The 16,970-nt window shown below is 44.0% G+C and overlaps 1 protein-coding gene across 11 annotated transcripts in view; it reads right to left on the reverse strand.

Moving 5' to 3' along the window:
- Positions 1-16,970, reverse strand: part of FOXP1 (forkhead box P1) — an 809,982-nt gene that overhangs the window by 461,532 nt on the left and 331,480 nt on the right. The gene's annotated exons all lie outside the window — the stretch shown is intronic.

Here is a 16,970-nt window from a genome sequence, read left to right on the forward strand (position 1 = left end):
AAGCCAAACAAAGTTTCTTTTTTGTACTTTTGTGCTTTTTTTTTTAATCTGTACTTGACCCTCAGAGCATCCAGCTTCACATAGCTGAATGGGAGGTCCTATTCTTACCTGATAAAACTACATTTTATTATTATTATTATTATAGCGCCATTTATTCCATGGCGCTTTACCAGTGTGAAAGGGAGTATACATAGCAAAGACATTAACAATAATCTTGCACAATACAAGTCAGCGACTGGTACAGGAGGAGAGAGGACCCTGCCCGTGAAGGCTCACAATCAATTTCCAGCAGCACCCTGCTTTTCCTCAGTTCTGCAGACCCCTCACCGATCTCTTGTCAACTCCCTACTGCTCCATCCTGAGCTATCATCAAGCTAATCTAAGTGTAGAATTCACCTTGTGTTTCTGTGCACCCTCTGACTGGCCGATGTGATCTTCTGCCATCTACTTCAATATAGCTCCCTGTGTGGTTTTACATCTTTAGCTGATTCTGACAGAGCTCAACTCTCCTGCACTTCACCACAATGGCAGTGTAGAGTTGTGTTAGTTACCTGTTGCTGACAGATCAGTTTTGTGAAACTACAATTACTGCTTTGTTGATGCCTAAAGCAAAAGATAATCACCTTTCATAAGCATCAAAGAGCAGCATTTGCTGTTTCACTGATTTCTTAACAGCAGGCAACAAACATAGACCATCTAATCTCAGTTTCTGTATATTGCCCCATCCTGCAGTATACACTCTCAGCCCCTCTATACATAACCCCACCCTGCAGTATATTGCTCTTTTCAGTCTATGTATACAGCTCCACTCTGCAGAATATCTCTCCAGTCATCTACATACAGCATCATCTTGCAGTGTATCGCTCCTTTCTGTCCCCTTTACATACAGCCTACCTAGCAATACATCTCTCCTTTCTGTTCCCTCTATAAACAACCCATCCCGCAGTACATCTCTCCTTTCTTTCTCCTCTTTAAACACCCCATCCTGTAGTACATCTCTCCTTTCTTTCTCCTCTATAAACAACCCATCCTGTAGTACATCTCTCCTTTCTTTCTCCTCTTTAAACACCCCATCCTGTAGTACATCTCTCCTTTCTTTCTCCTCTATAAACACCCCATCCTGCAATACATCTCTCCTCCCAATTTCAGAAATACAGCCTCCTCCTGCAGTACAATGCTCCTTTCAGTCCATGTATACAGCTCCATCTTGCAATACATCTCCCCTCTCATCTACATACAGCAGTATTTCCCTCCTTCCTGTATCTTGTATACAGCCAATCCTGCAGTATATCTCTCCTTTCAGTCCCATGTATATTCAGCCCCATCCTGCAGTATATCTCTTCTTTCTGTCTCCTCTATAAACAGTCCATCCTGCAGTACAGGTCTTTCTTTCTCCTCTTTAAAAAAAGCCCATCTTGCAGTACATCTCTCCTCTCAACCCCAGCAATACAGCCCTATTTCGCAGTATATCTCTCCTATCATCCTCTTGTATATACTGCCCTTGTATTCCTGGTCTGAGCTCTCTGCACTTTAATGAAGGAGGCTTCGCTTCTTTCTGTGACATCATCCCTCACAAGAGAAACTCCATTCTAGATATGGCACAGCTACAGTATGATGGCAGGAAGCAGAGGATACAAACTGCACTGCGCATGATCGCACATTAGCTGGAACTACTAACGGACCTGTCCAAAGGCAACTGGGGGTAAATAGAGCCTGGAGGGTCATCCTTAAGGGGACAATATGTGATATATGCAAAATAGGGCAAATTTAAAAATGTGTAAATTATTATAGATCACATCGCGATTTTGAGAATAACAATTTAACCTGTGAATAATCTCACAGTTGTCAAAATTTCAACTTTTATACAACTTTGGTATCACTTAGTATAGACATTTAAATAAAATGTTATACATAATGAACTACCTATTCTATCTCACATCTATCCCATATCTATATTCTTTGCAAAAACATTTTTTTACATGCAAATTTACAACCCTTTCCTTCCTTTAACTTGACAATTATCTGTTCAGCAAGTTTTACTTGATATAGAAACAAATGCAAAAAAAAAAAAGAATTTTGTGCATAATTTAAGAAAGATATTCTGCAACATGACTTTTGGCATTCCAAGGTGCTCACCTAAATTATGTAATTATACAACAATAATAAACTTTTCTACTTTAATTAACCTTTGCTACCTCTAATAGATTACTATATATAGATAATAGATTACAATAGAATAGAGTATAATAAATTACAAGCAACACTCACATTCAAATCAGCCCTCATCTCTGCTAAACAGGCCACTGCCTCGGAGTAACTCTTGACTCTGCCCTGTCCTTCAAACCCCACATCCAAGCTCTCGCCACCTCCTGTCGCCTCCAGCTCAAAAATATTTCCAGAATCCGTCCTTTCCTCAACCCTCAATCTACTAAACTGGTTGTGCATGCCCTCATCATCTCCCGCCTTGACTACTGCAACCTCCTGCTCTGTGGCCTCAATGCTAACACTCTCGCACCTCTCCAGTCCATCCTCAACTCTGCTGCACGACTCGTTCATCTCTCGCCTCGCTACTCGTCTGCTACCCCCCTTTGCAAATCCCTTCACTGGCTCCCATTCCCCCAGCGTATCCAGTTCAAACTACTAACACTGACCTACAAAGCCATCCATAACCTCTCTCCTCCGTACATCTCTGAACTAATCTCCCGATATATTCCCTCACGTAATCTCCGGTCCTCCCAAGACCTCCTTTTCTCCTCCACACTTATTCATTCCTCACGCAATTGCCTCCAAGATTTCTACAGAATATCCCCCGCTCTATGGAATTCTGTGCCTCAACAAGTCCGATTATCCACCACATCCGGATCCTTCAGACGGAACCTGAAAACCCATCTCTTCAAACAAGCCTACAGCCTGCAATGACCCTGCTGCCTCCTCAACAATACCGGAGCTACTGCAACCCCCCCAACATACTGTCTCCTCCCCATTCCTGTAGAATGTAAGCTCACAAGGGCAGGGTCCTCTTCCCTCTGTACCCGTCTATCATTGTTAGATTGTTTACTGTAAGTTTTATCTGTATTTGGTATGTAACCCCTTCTTATGTACAGCGCCATGGAATCAATGGCGTTATATAAATTAATAATAATAATATTATTACAAGTATTACAATGAATATTAGTATCCAATAATCCAAAAAGACTGATAATCCAGCACTGAAAGGCATAATGTTGTTGAATTTCACTGGACCACAAAAAACAAGACTGAGAAAAACAACTAAAACATATCTCTTAAAAATAAAATTAAAAGTATACAATATGTCATATTATGTAGTGTAGGCCCATTAAGTACAGGAACTGATGCGAGTGGCTGCAGAATGTGTTCTGCGCTGTAGAATATGCTCAGTGGGATAACCAGGTGCAAAATTTGAACCTGGGCCGCCACCTGCATGTTGGTCAGATATATGGGCCCTTGTAGCACTGTAGATCCTATGAAGATATACGAGTTCGCGCCCCATATAATAATGTTTCCCTCCTGGCTCCTTTTTGTAATAATCTCCCCTCATCCTGGGCCCCATGCTGAAACATTTTCCTCATCCTGGGCACCTTTCTGCCATAATGTCCCCTATCCTGGTATAATGTCCCCCATCCAGGTAAAATGGCCCAATCCTGGTGTAATGTCCCCCACCTTGGTATAATGTCCCCCATTCTGGTATACATTCCCTCATCCTGGTATAATGTCCACTATTCTGGTATAATGTCCCCATTATGCTATAGTGTCCCCATCCTGATATAATGTCCCCCATCCTGGTATAATGACCTCCATTCTGGTATACAGCCCCCCATCCTGGTATACAGAACCCACATCCTGGTATAATGTCCCCATTCTGGTATAACGTCCACCATCCTGGTATAATGTCCCCGATCCTGGTATAATGTCCCCCATACTGGTATAGTGTCCCCCCCATTCTGGTATAAAGTCAACATTCTGGTATAATGTCCCCCATTCTGGTATACAGTTCCCCATCCTGGTATATAGAACCACCATCCTGGTATAATGTCCCCATTCTGGTATAACGTCCACCATCCTGGTATAATGTCACCCATCCTGGTATAATGTCCCCAATCGTGGAATAAAGTCCACATTCTGGTATAATGTCCCATTCTGGTGTAATGTTCCCCATCCTGGTATAAATATCCCCCATCTTGGTATAATGTCCCCCATTCTGGTATAATGTCCACCATTCTGGTATATTGTCCACCATTCTGGGATAATGTCCCCCATCCTGGGATAATGTCCCCCATCCTAGTATAATGCCCCCATTCTGCTATAGTGTCCCCATCCTAGTATAATGTCCCCCATCCTGGCATAATGTCCTCCATTCTGGTATATAGTCCCCCATCCAGGTATAACATGCACCATCCTGGTATAATAGGAGAATGATAAAGTCCGCTCACCTATAAACTCTTTCCTGGTGTTTCTTCCTTTCTGCTCGGATAGCAGCAGGCTGCTGCATTGAACACAACTTCAGACCAAAATTCAGCGAGTGAGGAGACTGCAGCGATGTGGTGTAATTAAAATTTCCATTTATTTGAAGGATGACATTTCCATAAAAAATGAACTTACAAAAAGAGCCAATTCACACCATATGGGCAAACAGAGGAAAAAAAACGCTACGCGTTTCGGCTTAGAAAAGCCTTAATCATGGTACCTAAAAGATTAAGGCTTTTCTAAGCCGAAACGCATAGCGTTTTTTTTTATTCTGTTTACCCATATGGTGTGAATTGTCTCTATTTGTAAGTGCATTTTTATGGAAATTTCATCCTTCAAATAAATGGAAATGTTAATTACACCACATCGCTGGAGTCTCCTCACTTGCTGGATTTTGGTCTGGTATAATGTCACTCATCCTGGTATAATGCCCCCCATCCTAGTATAATGTCCCACATTCTGGTATAATGTCCCCCATCCTGGTAAAATGGCCTAATCCTGGTGTAATGTCCCCCATCTTGGTATGACGTCCCCCATTCTGGTATACATTCCCCATTCCTGGTATAATGTTCCCATTCTGGTATAATGTCCACCATTCTGGTATAATGTCCCCCATCATGGGATAACGTCCCCATTCTGCTATAGTGTCCCCATCCTGATATAATGTCCCCCATCGTGGAATAATGATCTCCATTCTGGTATACAGTCCCCCATCCTGGTATACAGAACCCACATCCTGGTATAATGTCCCCATTCTGGTATAATGTCCCCCATCCTGGTATAATGTCCCCATTCTGGTATGAAGTCTCCCTTCCTGGTATAATGTCCCTGATCCTGGTAAAATGGCCCATGCCTGGTGTAATGTCCCCCATTCTGGTAAAAAAAAACGCTACGCGTTTCGGCTTAGAAAAGCCTTAATCATGGTACCTAAATGATTAAGGCTTTTTCTAAGCCGAAACGCGTAGCGTTTTTTTTTTTACTCTGTTTACCCATATGGTGTGAATTGGCTCTTTTTGTAAGTGCATTTTTTATGGAAATATCCTCCTTCAAATAAATGGAAATTTTAATTACACCACATCGCTGGAGTCTCCTCACTCGCTGGATTTTGGTCTGAAGTTGTATCCTGGTATAATGTCACCCATCCTGATATAATGCCCCCCATTCTGGTATAATGTCCCCCATCCTGGGATAATGTTCCCATTCTGCTATAGTGTCCCCATCCTGATATAATGTCCCCCATCCTGGAATAATGACCTCCATTCTGGTATACATTCCCCCATCCTGGTATAATGTCCCCATTCTGGTATAATGTCCACCATTCTGGTATAATGTCCACCATCCTGGGATAATGTTCCCATTCTGCTATAGTGTCCCCATCCTGATATAATGTCCCCCATCCTGGAATAATGACCTCCATTCTGTTATACATTCCCCCATCCTGGTATAATGTCCCCATTCTGTTATAATGTCCACCATTCTGGTATAATGTCCACCATCCTGGGATAATGTTCCCATTCTGCTATAGTGTCCCCATCCTGATATAATGTCGCCCATCCTGGAATAATGACCTCCATTCTGGTATGCAGTCCCCCATCCTAGTATACAGAACCCCCATCCTGGTATAATATCCCCATTCTGGTATAACGTGCACCATCCTGGTATATTGTCCCCCATCCTGGTATAAAGTCCACATTGTGGTATAATGTCCCCCATCCTGGTATAATGTCCCCCATTCTGGTATAAAGTCTCCCTTCCTGGTATAATGTCCCCGATCCTGGTAAAATGGCCCAATCCTGGTGTAATGTCCCCCATCTTGGTATAATGTCCCCCATTCTGGTATACATTCCTCCATCCTGGTATAATGTCCACCATTCTGGTATAATATCCCCCATCCTGGGATAATGTCCCCATCCTGGGATAATGACCTCCATTCTGGTATACAGTCCCCCATCCTGGTATACAGAACCCACATCCTGGTATAATGTCCCCCATCCGGGTATAATGTCCCCCATCCTGGTATAATGTCCCCCATTCTGGTACGAAGTCTTCCTTCCTGGTATAATGTCCCTGATCCTGGTAAAATGGCCCAATCCTGGTGTAATGTCCCCCATCATGCTATAATGTCCCGCATCCTGGTATAATGTCCCCCATCCTGGTATAGTGCCCCCCATTCTGGTATAAAGTCAACATTCTGGTATAATGTCCCCATTCTGGTAGAACGTCCACCATCCTGGTATAATGTCCCCAATCGTGGAATAAAGTCCACATTCTGGTATAATGTCCCATTCTAGTGTAATGTTCCCCATTCTGGTACAATATTCCCCATCCTGGTATAAATGTCCCCCATCTTGGTATAATGTCCCCCATTCTGGTATACATTCCTCCATCCTGGTATAATGTCCACCATTCTGGTATAATGTCCCCCATCCTGGGATAATGTCCCCCATCCTGGTACAATGTCCCCCCATCCTAGTATAATGTCCCCCCATCCTAGTATAATGTCAACATTCTGGTATAATGTCCCCCATCCTGGTATAATGTCCCCCATTTTGGCATACAGTCCCCCATCCTGGTATACAGAACCCCCATCCTGGCATAATGTCCCCATTCTAGTATAACGTCCACCATCCTGGTATAATGTCCCCCATCCTGGTATAATGTCCCCCATCCTGGTATAATGTCCCCCATCCTGGAATAAAGTCCACATTCTGGTATAATGTTCCCCATCCTGCTATAATGTCCCGCATCCTGGTATAATGTCCCCCATCCTGGTATAGTGTCCCCCATTCTGGTATAAAGTCAACATTCTGGTATAATGTCCCCCATTCTGGTATACAGTTCCCCATCCTGGTATACAGAACCCCCATCCTGGTATAATGTCCCCATTCTGGTAGAACGTCCACCATCCTGGTATAATGTCACCCATACTGGTATAATGTCCCCAATCGTGGAATAAAGTCCACATTCTGGTATAATGTCCCATTCTAGTGTAATGTTCCCCATTCTGGTACAATGTTCCCCATCCTGGTATAAATGTCCCCCATCTTGGTATAATGTCCCCAATTCTGGTATACATTCCTCCATCCTGGTATAATGTCCACCATTCTGGTATAATGTCCCCCATCCTGGGATAATGTCCCCCATCCTGGTACAATGTCCCCCATCCTAGTATAATGTCCCCCATCCTGGTATAAAGTCAACATTCTGGTATAATGTCCCCCATCCTGGTATAATGTCCCCCATTTTGGCATACAGTCCCCCATCCTGGTATACAGAACCCCCATCCTGGCATAATGTCCCCATTCTAGTATAACGTCCACCATCCTGGTATAATGTCCCCCATCCTGGTATAATGTCCCCCATCCTGGAATAAAGTCCACATTCTGGTATAATGTTCCCCATTTTGGTATAATGTTCCCCATCCAGGTATAAATGTCCCCCATCTTGGTATAATGTCCCCCATTCTGGTATACTTTCCCCCATCCTGGTATAATGTCCCCATTCTGGTATAACGTCCACCATTCTGGTATAATGTCCCCATCCTGGCATAATGCCCCCCATCCTGGTATAATGTCCCCCATCCTGGTGTAATGTTCCTGATATTGGTATAATGTCCCCCATTCTGATATACATTCCCCCATCCTGGTATAATGTCCCCATTCTGGTATATTGTCCACCATTCTGCTATAATGTCCCCCATCCTGGGATAATGTTCCCATTCTGCTATAGTGTCCCCATCCTGATATAATGTCCTCCATCCTGGTATAATGACCTCCATTCTGGTATACAGTCACCTATCCTGGCATACAGAACCCACATCCTGGTATAATGTCCCCATTCTGGTATAACGTGCACCATCCTGGTATAATGTCCCCCATCCTGGTATAAAGTCCACATTCTGGTATAATGTTCCCCATTCTGGTAAAATGTTCCCCATCCTGGTATAATGTTCCCCATCCTGGTATAATGTCCCTCATCCTGGTATAATGTCCCCATCCTGGTGTAATGTCCCCATCCTGGTGTAATGTCCCCATTCTGGTATAATATCCCCCATCCTGGTATAATGTCCCCCATTCTGGTATAAAGTCAACATTCTGGTATAAAGTCAACATCCTGGTATAATGTCCCCGATCCTGGTAAAATGGCCCAATCCTGGTGTAATGTCCCCCATCTTGGTATAATGTCCCCCATTCTGGTATACATTCCTCCATCCTGGTATAATGTCCACCATTCTGGTATAATATCCCCCATCCTGGGATAATGTCCCTGATCCTGGTAAAATGTCCCCCATCTTGGTATAATGTCCCCCACTCTGGTATACATTCCACCATCCTGGTATAATGTCCTCATTCTGGTATAATGTCCACCATTCTGGTATAATGTTCCCCATCCTGGTATAATGTCCCCATCCTGGTATAATGTCCCCCATTCTGGTATAAAGTCAACATTCTGGTATAAAGTCAACATCCTGGTATAATGTCCCCGATCCTGGTAAAATGGCCCAATCCTGGTGTAATGTCCCCCATCTTGGTATAATGTCCCCCATTCTGGTATACATTCCTCCATCCTGGTATAATGTCCACCATTCTGGTATAATATCCCCCATCCTGGGATAATGTCCCCGTCCTGGGATAATGTCCCCCATCTTGGTATAATGACCTCCATTCTGGTATACAGTCCCCCATCCTGGTATACAGAACCCACATCCTGGTATAATGTCCCCCATCAGGGTATAATGTCCCCCATCCTGGTATAATGTCCCCCATTCTGGTACGAAGTCTCCCTTCCTGGTATAATGTCCCTGATCCTGGTAAAATGGCCCAATCCTGGTGTAATGTCCCCCATCCTGCTATAATGTCCCGCATCCTGGTATAATGTCTCCCATCCTGGTATAGTGTCCCCCATTCTGGTATAAAGTCAACATTCTGGTATAATGTCCCCCATTCTGGTATACAGTTCCCCATCCTGGTATACAGAACCCCCATCCTGGTATAATGTCCCCATTCTGGTAGAACGTCCACCATCCTGGTATAATGTCACCCATCCTGGTATAATGTCCCCAATCGTGGAATAAAGTCCACATTCTGGTATAATGTCCCATTCTAGTGTAATGTTCCCCATTCTGGTACAATGTTCCCCATCCTGGTATAAATGTCCCCCATCTTGGTATAATGTCCCCCATTCTGGTATACATTCCTCCATCCTGGTATAATGTCCACCATTCTGGTATAATGTCCCCCATCCTGGGATAATGTCCCCCATCCTGGTACAATGTCCCCCATCCTAGTATAATGTCCCCCATCCTGGTATAAAGTCAACATTCTGGTATAATGTCCCCCATCCTGGTATAATGTCCCCCATTTTGGCATACAGTCCCCCATCCTGGTATACAGAACCCCCATCCTGGCATAATGTCCCCATTCTAGTATAACGTCCACCATCCTGGTATAATGTCCCCCATCCTGGTATAATGTCCCCCATCCTGGAATAAAGTCCACATTCTGGTATAATGTTCCCCATCCTGCTATAATGTCCCGCATCCTGGTATAATGTCCCCCATCCTGGTATAGTGTCCCCCATTCTGGTATAAAGTCAACATTCTGGTATAATGTCCCCCATTCTGGTATACAGTTCCCCATCCTGGTATACAGAACCCCCATCCTGGTAGAACGTCCACCATCCTGGTATAATGTCACCCATACTGGTATAATGTCCCCCATCCTGGTATAAAGTCAACATTCTGGTATAATGTCCCCCATCCTGGTATAATGTCCCCCATTTTGGCATACAGTCCCCCATCCTGGTATACAGAACCCCCATCCTGGCATAATGTCCCCATTCTAGTATAACGTCCACCATCCTGGTATAATGTCCCCCATCCTGGTATAATGTCCCCCATCCTGGAATAAAGTTCACATTCTGGTATAATATTCCCCATTTTGGTATAATGTTCCCCATCCAGGTATAAATGTCCCCCATCTTGGTATAATGTCCCCCATTCTGGTATACTTTCCCCCATCCTGGTATAATGTCCCCATTCTGGTATAACGTCCACCATTCTGGTATAATGTCCCCATCCTGGTATAATGTCCCCCATCCTGGTATAATGACCTCCATTCTGGTATACAGTCACCTATCCTGGTATACAGAACCCACATCCTGGTATAATGTCTCCATTCTGGTATAACATCCACCATCCTGGGATAATGTCCCCCATCCTGGAATAAAGTCCACATTCTGGTATAATGTCCCATTCTGGTATAACGTTCCTCATCCTGGTATAAATATCCCCCATCTTGGTATAATGTCCCCCATTCTGGTATACATTCCCCCATACTGGGATAATGTCCCCCATCCTGGTATAATGTCCCCCATCCTGGTATAATGTCCACATTTTGTTATAGTGTCCCCATTCTGATATAATGTCCCCCATCCTGGTATAATGTCCCCCATTCCAGTATAAAGTCCGCCTTCCTGGTATAATGTCCACATTCTGGTATAATGTCCACCATCCTGGAATAATGTCCCCATTCTGGTATAATGTCCCCCATTCCAGTATAAAGTCCGCCTTCCTGGTATAATGTCCACATTCTGGTATAATGTCCACCATCCTGGAATAATGTCCCCATTCTGGTATAATGTCATCCATCCTGGTATAATGTCCCCATTGTGGTATAATGTCCCCCATTCTGGTTATTGTCCTCATTTTGGTATAATGTCCCCTGTCCTGGTATAATGTCCTCCATCCTGGTATAGTGTCACCCATCCTGGTATAAAGCCCCCCATCCTGGTATAATGTTCTCCATCCTAGTATAATGTCCCCCATTCTGGTATAATGTCCCCACTTTGGTATAATGTCCCCCATCCTGGTATAATGTCCCTCATTCTGGTATAATGTCTCCCATCCTGCTATAATATCCCCATTGTGGTATAATGTCCCTGGCAAGTCGATGTCAGCTGCTGACTTCTGATTGGCCGCAGTCGTGTATTTCAGCGCAGGGAGCCGACAGGTCTCTGCACCGCAAAACATTTCACCTGGAGGCACATCCAGATGAAACTGGCGTTGGTGGACCCCCCTCCAGCATGGGCCCTGGCGCACCCTCTGCGACCACCATCGTTATACTGAAAATATCTAAAAGTATATGGACTGTATACTTAGGTATTTATGGAGACCTTTAGTCACAGTCTAATAATCTTTATGGTCTCTTATAGCACCACTGACCCCTATCAGTAACAGGTCAAAAAATTGCAATATTGTTTACAATAGCTTTAGTTCTGAGTTTTTTTCATTGTTTTTTTTTGGGCAAAAGTTTATTACAAAGTTTGACTTTTGAGATTTTAAGGCTGAACAAGACATTAATAAAACTCACCATACTTGACTGTACAGGATTAGAAAAACACAGCTGATTTCTTCCAAAAACAACGCCACACCTGTGAACAGGTTGAATGTGGTATTGCAGCTTAGCTCTATTCACTATAGTGGAGCTATCAGTCCAAAAAGACTGATAATCCAGCACTGAAAGGCATAATGTTGTTGAATTTCACTGGACCACAAAAAACAAGACTGAGAAAAACAACTAAAACATATCTCTTAAAAATAAAAATTAAAAGTATACAATATGTCATATTATGTAGTGTAGGCCCATTAAGTACAGGAACTGATGAGAGTGGCTGCAGAATGTGTTCTGCGCTGTAGAATATGCTCAGTGGGATAACCAGGTGCAAAATTTGAACCTGGGCCGCCACCTGCATGTTGGTCAGATATATGGGCCCTTGTAGCACTGTAGATCCTATGAAGATATACGAGTTCGCGCCCCATATAATAATGTTTCCCTCCTGGCTCCTTTTTGTAATAATCTCCCCTCATCCTGGGCCCCATGCTGAAACATTTTCCTCATCCTGGGCACCTTTCTGCCATAATGTCCCCTATCCTGGTATAATGTCCCCCATCCAGGTAAAATGGCCCAATCCTGGTGTAATGTCCCCCACCTTGGTATAATGTCCCCCATTCTGGTATACATTCCCTCATCCTGGTATAATGTCCACTATTCTGGTATAATGTCCCCATTATGCTATAGTGTCCCCATCCTGATATAATGTCCCCCATCCTGGTATAATGACCTCCATTCTGGTATACAGCCCCCCATCCTGGTATACAGAACCCACATCCTGGTATAATGTCCCCATTCTGGTATAACGTCCACCATCCTGGTATAATGTCCCCGATCCTGGTATAATGTCCCCCATACTGGTATAGTGTCCCCCCCATTCTGGTATAAAGTCAACATTCTGGTATAATGTCCCCCATTCTGGTATACAGTTCCCCATCCTGGTATATAGAACCACCATCCTGGTATAATGTCCCCATTCTGGTATAACGTCCACCATCCTGGTATAATGTCACCCATCCTGGTATAATGTCCCCAATCGTGGAATAAAGTCCACATTCTGGTATAATGTCCCATTCTGGTGTAATGTTCCCCATCCTGGTATAAATATCCCCCATCTTGGTATAATGTCCCCCATTCTGGTATAATGTCCACCATTCTGGTATATTGTCCACCATTCTGGGATAATGTCCCCCATCCTGGGATAATGTCCCCCATCCTAGTATAATGCCCCCATTCTGCTATAGTGTCCCCATCCTAGTATAATGTCCCCCATCCTGGCATAATGTCCTCCATTCTGGTATATAGTCCCCCATCCAGGTATAACATGCACCATCCTGGTATAATAGGAGAATGATAAAGTCCGCTCACCTATAAACTCTTTCCTGGTGTTTCTTCCTTTCTGCTCGGATAGCAGCAGGCTGCTGCATTGAACACAACTTCAGACCAAAATTCAGCGAGTGAGGAGACTGCAGCGATGTGGTGTAATTAAAATTTCCATTTATTTGAAGGATGACATTTCCATAAAAAATGAACTTACAAAAAGAGCCAATTCACACCATATGGGCAAACAGAAGAAAAAAAACGCTACGCGTTTCGGCTTAGAAAAGCCTTAATCATGGTACCTAAAAGATTAAGGCTTTTCTAAGCCGAAACGCATAGCGTTTTTTTTTATTCTGTTTACCCATATGGTGTGAATTGTCCTTATTTGTAAGTGCATTTTTATGGAAATTTCATCCTTCAAATAAATGGAAATGTTAATTACACCACATCGCTGGAGTCTCCTCACTTGCTGGATTTTGGTCTGGTATAATGTCACTCATCCTGGTATAATGCCCCCCATCCTAGTATAATGTCCCACATTCTGGTATAATGTCCCCCATCCTGGTAAAATGGCCTAATCCTGGTGTAATGTCCCCCATCTTGGTATGACGTCCCCCATTCTGGTATACATTCCCCATTCCTGGTATAATGTTCCCATTCTGGTATAATGTCCACCATTCTGGTATAATGTCCCCCATCATGGGATAACGTCCCCATTCTGCTATAGTGTCCCCATCCTGATATAATGTCCCCCATCGTGGAATAATGATCTCCATTCTGGTATACAGTCCCCCATCCTGGTATACAGAACCCACATCCTGGTATAATGTCCCCATTCTGGTATAATGTCCCCCATCCTGGTATAATGTCCCCATTCTGGTATGAAGTCTCCCTTCCTGGTATAATGTCCCTGATCCTGGTAAAATGGCCCATGCCTGGTGTAATGTCCCCCATTCTGGTAAAAAAAAACGCTACGCGTTTCGGCTTAGAAAAGCCTTAATCATGGTACCTAAATGATTAAGGCTTTTTCTAAGCCGAAACGCGTAGCGTTTTTTTTTTTACTCTGTTTACCCATATGGTGTGAATTGGCTCTTTTTGTAAGTGCATTTTTTATGGAAATATCCTCCTTCAAATAAATGGAAATTTTAATTACACCACATCGCTGGAGTCTCCTCATTCGCTGGATTTTGGTCTGAAGTTGTATCCTGGTATAATGTCACCCATCCTGATATACTGCCCCCCATTCTGGTATAATGTCCCCCATCCTGGGATAATGTTCCCATTCTGCTATAGTGTCCCCATCCTGATATAATGTCCCCCATCCTGGAATAATGACCTCCATTCTGGTATACATTCCCCCATCCTGGTATAATGTCCCCATTCTGGTATAATGTCCACCATTCTGGTATAATGTCCACCATCCTGGGATAATGTTCCCATTCTGCTATAGTGTCCCCATCCTGATATAATGTCCCCCATCCTGGAATAATGACCTCCATTCTGTTATACATTCCCCCATCCTGGTATAATGTCCCCATTCTGTTATAATGTCCACCATTCTGGTATAATGTCCACCATCCTGGGATAATGTTCCCATTCTGCTATAGTGTCCCCATCCTGATATAATGTCGCCCATCCTGGAATAATGACCTCCATTCTGGTATGCAGTCCCCCATCCTAGTATACAGAACCCCCATCCTGGTATAATGTCCCCATTCTGGTATAACGTGCACCATCCTGGTATATTGTCCCCCATCCTGGTATAAAGTCCACATTGTGGTATAATGTCCCCCATCCTGGTATAATGTCCCCCATTCTGGTATAAAGTCTCCCTTCCTGGTATAATGTCCCCGATCCTGGTAAAATGGCCCAATCCTGGTGTAATGTCCCCCATCTTGGTATAATGTCCCCCATTCTGGTATACATTCCTCCATCCTGGTATAATGTCCACCATTCTGGTATGATATCCCCCATCCTGGGATAATGTCCCCATCCTGGGATAATGACCTCCATTCTGGTATACAGTCCCCCATCCTGGTATACAGAACCCACATCCTGGTATAATGTCCCCCATCCGGGTATAATGTCCCCCATCCTGGTATAATGTCCCCCATTCTGGTACGAAGTCTTCCTTCCTGGTATAATGTCCCTGATCCTGGTAAAATGGCCCAATCCTGGTGTAATGTCCCCCATCATGCTATAATGTCCCGCATCCTGGTATAATGTCCCCCATCCTGGTATAGTGCCCCCCATTCTGGTATAAAGTCAACATTCTGGTATAATGTCCCCATTCTGGTAGAACGTCCACCATCCTGGTATAATGTCACCCATCCTGGTATAATGTCCCCAATCGTGGAATAAAGTCCACATTCTGGTATAATGTCCCATTCTAGTGTAATGTTCCCCATTCTGGTACAATGTTCCCCATCCTGGTATAAATGTCCCCCATCTTGGTATAATGTCCCCCATTCTGGTATACATTCCTCCATCCTGGTATAATGTCCACCATTCTGGTATAATGTCCCCCATCCTGGGATAATGTCCCCCATCCTGGTACAATGTCCCCCCATCCTAGTATAATGTCCCCCCATCCTAGTATAATGTCAACATTCTGGTATAATGTCCCCCATCCTGGTATAATGTCCCCCATTTTGGCATACAGTCCCCCATCCTGGTATACAGAACCCCCATCCTGGCATAATGTCCCCATTCTAGTATAACGTCCACCATCCTGGTATAATGTCCCCCATCCTGGTATAATGTCCCCCATCCTGGAATAAAGTCCACATTCTGGTATAATGTTCCCCATCCTGCTATAATGTCCCGCATCCTGGTATAATGTCCCCCATCCTGGTATAGTGTCCCCCATTCTGGTATAAAGTCAACATTCTGGTATAATGTCCCCCATTCTGGTATACAGTTCCCCATCCTGGTATACAGAACCCCCATCCTGGTATAATGTCCCCATTCTGGTAGAACGTCCACCATCCTGGTATAATGTCACCCATACTGGTATAATGTCCCCAATCGTGGAATAAAGTCCACATTCTGGTATAATGTCCCATTCTAGTGTAATGTTCCCCATTCTGGTACAATGTTCCCCATCCTGGTATAAATGTCCCCCATCTTGGTATAATGTCCCCCATTCTGGTATACATTCCTCCATCCTGGTATAATGTCCACCATTCTGGTATAATGTCCCCCATCCTGGGATAATGTCCCCCATCCTGGTACAATGTCCCCCATCCTAGTATAATGTCCCCCATCCTGGTATAAAGTCAACATTCTGGTATAATGTCCCCCATCCTGGTATAATGTCCCCCATTTTGGCATACAGTCCCCCATCCTGGTATACAGAACCCCCATCCTGGCATAATGTCCCCATTCTAGTATAACGTCCACCATCCTGGTATAATGTCCCCCATCCTGGTATAATGTCCCCCATCCTGGAATAAAGTCCACATTCTGGTATAATGTTCCCCATTTTGGTATAATGTTCCCCATCCAGGTATAAATGTCCCCCATCTTGGTATAATGTCCCCCATTCTGGTATACTTTCCCCCATCCTGGTATAATGTCCCCATTCTGGTATAACGTCCACCATTCTGGTATAATGTCCCCATCCTGGCATAATGCCCCCCATCCTGGTATAATGTCCCCCATCCTGGTGTAATGTTCCTGATATTGGTATAATGTCCCCCATTCTGATATACATTCCCCGATCCTGGTATAATGTCCCCATTCTGGTATATTGTCCACCATTCTGCTATAATG

This window comes from Phyllobates terribilis, unplaced genomic scaffold, assembly GCF_046119375.1.
Source record: "Phyllobates terribilis strain yellow unplaced genomic scaffold, ASM4611937v1 Scaffold_8__6_contigs__length_399053987, whole genome shotgun sequence".
Lineage (NCBI taxonomy): Eukaryota > Metazoa > Chordata > Amphibia > Anura > Dendrobatidae > Phyllobates > Phyllobates terribilis.